Consider the following 5,583-nt stretch of genomic DNA (forward strand, 5'->3'; position numbering starts at 1 on the left):
GGACTCAAATTTGCTCACTAATCAAAACAGAATACAGGTTAATTGTGTGATCAGGTAGCTAGTTGAGTCGAAATGCTTGCCAGCTTGGATCAATCCACTAGATCTACTGTAGTTCTGGCCTCAGGTGGGTAACCAGAGTGTTACTTCCTACAACAGTATCCACTAAAAAATTCACAGAAACGACCGTGGGTTATGAGATCAGAGACGAAGTGGCCAAGAAGCGATTCATCAAAACAAAAAGAAAACAAAGATAGGTGGAACTAGCTATGGTTTCAGTGTGGTTGGGGGAGGGAGAACGAGCCTCGTGGGTGAGGAAGGAGACGGCGGTGGTGACGCGGTTGCTGGCTGTTGCGGGCGTCTTCTTCTCCGGTGGAGCTGCCAACTCCCGTCGGAGCAGGTGCACTCTGAAAACAAGAACATTGACGGACGGAACAAGGGAACTCTGAAAACAAATGACACCTCCGGGTTCAGATAACCAACGGCTTGGATTCGTCGCCATTGTATCACTATATTAATAATGCTTCTCTTGGAACTATCATGCTCTTGCAGTCGCAGGTCATCAACAGGGCCCAATCGATGTTTTTGAACACTGCGAGAGAACTAAATTCTAAAAATTGAAGATAGCTAGATTGGACAGAACAACAGAGGGACCAACAACAGGCGACACAGAGTGCAGGACCAACAACACGAGTTGCTACAACGTTCAGGTTGGCAAACGGGCAAGCATAACAATTAACAAAAACCGACGAGCACACATCCGTGATAAGAAAGTAATGATCTGGATGGCTTCATTTCCCCCAAGGTCAGGTGTGTTTGGTAGCCCGCATAGAGGCCAACCAGTCCTGCGTGGAAAGAAAATTGGTTGTTTGCTTGCTTGTGTTCACTGTTGGGCCTGCATCGCACAAAACTTAACACAGCTCCTAGCCAAGACAGCTAGGAACATCCAAATCGGCAATTTTTTCATAGACAAGCCCGCGGGATACACGTGGGCGGCGGCGGCTGCACGCAAGGAGCCACGTTCAAGAAGTCGTTTGTTTGCCGAAGCGCCGGCAATAATTACCCTCACCTTTCATCACCGCTCTCTATCCACTCTTCCACTCTCAAACCAGCGCGGTGGTAAGCGGATCGGAGATCAGCAAGGCAACCACCGGCCGAACTTCACTGGCATAAGCAACATCACTTGCAGCACTTCGGCAATTGCGGTAAGCTGTATTTTCACCTCCTAACCTACTATTTCGCATTCGATCCGCGTCCTAGGGGAATGGGGAATCGAGGTAAATAGACATAGGATTGACCATAAGTTGATGATGTGTACTAAGTAGCCATGGATTTTAGGGTTCCGATCTGGATTGAGTACAAGGAGAATGTGGATTGGGGGTTAATCTTACACAGTAGCTGAAAATCTTAGCCCGGCAACTCTGGAGGCCACCATACTTTGTCAATCGATCTGGACTCTGGCGAGGATGACGAAACGGTGGTCCAACCGGAGGACAAGAACAAGGCCAAGGGCCCCCGCCGCTCCAACCGCCTCCAGGGTCGCCGGGGCTAAGATTTGAAACTACTGTGTAAGATTAACCCCCAATCCCCATTCCCCTTGTACTCAATCCGGATCGGAAACCTAAAATCCATGGCTACTTAGTACTCATCGTTATGTTATGGTCAATCCTATGGCTATTTACCCCGATTCCATATTCCCCTAGAACATGGATCAAATCTAAACGCGGATCGAATGTGAAATAGTAGGTTAGGAGGAGAAAATACAGCTTACCGCAATTGCCGAAGAGATGACGGTGATGTTGCTGACATCGGTGAAGTCTGGCCGATGGTCACACTGCCGATCTCCAATCCTCTGATCGATGCCGGTGTGAGAGTGGAAGAGTAGAGAGAGGGAGAGAGAGAGCGGTAAAGGAAGGTGGGGGTAATTATTGTCGACGCTTCAGGAAACAACATGACTTCTCAAGTGTGGCTCCTCGCGTGCAGCCGGCGCCGCTTACGTGCATCCCGTGGGCCTTTCTCTGGAAAACTGCCGATTTGGACTTTCCTAGCGGGCCTGGCTGGGAGCTGCTATAAGTTCCGTGCGATGCAGGCCCAACAGTGAACACAGAGAATCAAACAACCATTTTCTTCCCGCGTCGGGCCTGGTTGGCCTCTATGCGGGCTACCAAACACGCCCCATGCCTTGTGTTTCCGTCTAAACAAGCGGGCAACCAAACAGGCGACCTTTTGTTACGCCCCAGGCAAGCTAGAGGGTATGGCCCAACTAGGTCAAGCATGCAATGCAGGCAAAAGTTGCTATGAGACCAAACAAGCCTTTTGTTGCCTTTGCGGCGGAAGGAGCATCCCTCGGTGAGCCTCGCCTTTCCTCCTGTAGGCTGGCAGAGCACCATCTGCCAGGCTGGGCACACCACCACGGTCTGAGAGTGGCTGAACACGGTCGTTTGTGATCAAGACAATAGAAAGTTGGAAACATCAGTCATAATAATTTAACTGAACTTTCTTTTTGCGAATGAATAAGTTAACTGAACTTGGTTGATACATAAGCATCAATATGAATCAGGGACAGACAAACAACAGACTATCAAAGGAGGCAGATCCAACATTTGACGAGGAATGATCTTCAAAATTAAAATGATTAATCAGCTAGAAGTTTTGAGTAAGCTTGACCTACGAGGTGACATCTGACATGTCTCAGTCCATTTAACTCAAATGTTTCAACAAGTCGAGCAGTAACAACGGCAGCATTAGCACAGGCGACCGACAAGAGCACATCATCAGCAAGCACAACAACTGTATACTACTCCACTAGTGTACATCAACCGGAGCAGAAGATGCACATGTTCCTAAATCTACAGACCTTCTCATACACCAGCATCCCTTATGTCAAAATTGCATAAACAAACCTAATCTTTAAGCGTAGCCAGGCCCAAGGCTACCAGGGCCATGGCCTGGGGCGTGGCTGTATTATCCTTCATTCGCTGTAGCTTTTTATCTTCTACTGTAGCTATTAAAGGTACTGTAGCTGTGAGAGATGGCCCGGGGCATAGCCATGCCTTAGCTACGGCACTGATATTCTTTATCAAGGCATAGCAATTTTTTCAAAAAAAAAATCCTCTGGTCAATAGTACACCCCACCATCATAATTCCTCATCATAATTTATGTTGCTATTTGTGTATGTAGAGTATTTGCTAGGAAGACAGGGGTAAAGCGGGGGGAAAGATGATAAACTCATTTTGCAGTTACATGTTGAAGCAGCCCTGACGCTTACATCCTGCACGCAGAGACGAACGCATCGTTAGGGGCCAGGCCAGGAGAGCAACCAAAGGAAGGGGAACCCCCGTCAGATTCTATACGCGGCACGCACGTACCATGAAGAAGGAGTCGGGGGACGGCACGAGGCGCTCTTCTTCTTGTGCTTGAGCGAGCTTCTCTAGCTCCGCCGGCGGGCAGAGGAGGCCGATGTCGTTCTGCAGCACCTGCTCGGATCCCCAGGCGAGATCACGAGAGAGAGAAACGAGTTACGGCGTGCGATCGGACGACGGAGCAAGCATTCAAAATCGATCCAAGGGGATATGGATCGAAGGGGTCAGCGTACCATCTTGGACGGACGAGCGGCGGTGTTGGCGACGGAGAGGACGCGAGCGAGCAGAGCACGCGGTGGCGGCGGGGAAGTGGAGGGCTGCGGCGGCGGCGGCGGCGGCGGCGGCAGGAAGAGGCGTTCCGGTGAGGGGTGAGGACTTGTAATCTTGTATGATACATATTCGTGGGCTCCAAAGAGCAGCTTCCTGGGCTTCTCGGGCTCTTCTTTTGGGCAGCGCCAAACAGCCTTTCTTGGGCCGGCTCCATGGACTTGCTTGTTGAATGGCGTGGTGTGCGTGCGTCCAAACACACAACTCTGCCCTAAATTGATCTAAAAAGAACTCTGCCCTAAGACGAAACTTTTTTTAGTTGAATTCAAATGGAAACTTGAACGTAATGTATGTGTGTGATGTGTGTTTGTGTGTGCTGGATGGAATGGAAGTGTCCTTCCAAATCGTAATACTTCTGCTCAACACGGAAAAGAAGTGTCGGTGTGCCTAAAGTATATAGACACTTCCAAATTGTATACTTCTGTTTGACACGAAGATATCACGCAGGTGTGTCAGTGTGCCTAAGTATGCAAAAATATATAGGGGAATATGCATTTTGTTAATCTCGTGCGGAGAAAATAAATTACATGATCCCTATTTAGGATGCGCTCTGTGGCCTATTTGTCGCGGCCGATATGACTTGGGACGATGGTGAAGTCCTAGTTCACGGGGCCTCACAAAGCTCCGAGTAATTATGACTGCGAGTCGAGCTCGTCGACCACCTTCGATTAAGCTGCTATAATGGACGTTGTCTTCATGTCTCGTATTGTCCCCGAGCTTGGTGTTGACGGTGGTGGTGAAGTGGAAGGGAGAGCGGTACGGTATGGGAGTTTTCATCGAGCAAACTAATGTCCATCTCTCGAGCGCACATTGCAGCGGGATTCTAGCACGCCCCCGAGTTCGGCAAGTGAGCGCGGGAAAAAAGGGCTAGACCAGTTAGCCCTTATTTGCAAAAAAAAAAAATTGACATAAAAAATGAAAAGCTGATAAAAAAAGGCAGGGAAGCATAAAATTTACAAATTGCCATGCTCTAATTTATAAAAATGTCATGTTGTACTTTATAAATTTGCCCTCCTCTAATTTATAAATTTACCATGGTTTGCTCAATAAATGTGCCATGGTATCTACAAAAATAAAATTGTCATGCTCTAATAATTTATAAACAAACATGAATGGTTTGACTGCAACTTTAACGAAAAAAATGATTATTTAGACCATGGAAAAATTATAAACATTAGGGTGTTTCACAAGGCAAACTGAAAAATAGTATCTCTAAAAATCATGGCAATTTATCTTAAAAAAGTAGTAGTGTTCACATGGCAAATTCTGTGTTGCAAAAAAATTGTACTTGTCAGAAAGCGGAAATTTGCCATGCCAATAAGGTTTATAGTATAGACCAAAAGAATTTGCCATGTGCCTAATAGAAACATGACCCTAGAAGTTACCATGTTTTAGAAAACAAAAAAATCTAAAAACTTGACATGCAAACATTACAAATTGTGTAAATTCGCCACGTGGAAAGTTGAAAACTTCATAAAATTTCCATGTGGACATTATGAAAAAATAATAATTTCCCCATGTTTGAAAAACAAAATTATGAATTTTCCATGTGAATAGTAGATTTGTTTTACAAATTTTGCAGTGTGTATAAAAACAATTTCTTAGAAAAATGCAGAAAATATGTAAAATTGCCACGTGACAAAGTAGAAAACATTTTCAGAAATTTCCATGCATAAGTGATAATACTTTTCAAAATCTTACCATAGGAGCATTAGAAAAAGACATAAATTTGTCATGTTTGGAAGAGAAAAATGTTATGACTTTGCCATGTGATCAGGAGTAAATATTTCGAAGTTTGCCATGTGTAGAAAAATATATATTATAAAATAGAAAAAATAGTATCTAAAATGTGCCATGTGAATATTAGAAACATTTCCAAGAATTGTCATGTCTATA

This window comes from Triticum dicoccoides, chromosome 7B (genome assembly GCF_002162155.2).
Source record: "Triticum dicoccoides isolate Atlit2015 ecotype Zavitan chromosome 7B, WEW_v2.0, whole genome shotgun sequence".
Classification (NCBI taxonomy): domain Eukaryota; kingdom Viridiplantae; phylum Streptophyta; class Magnoliopsida; order Poales; family Poaceae; genus Triticum; species Triticum dicoccoides.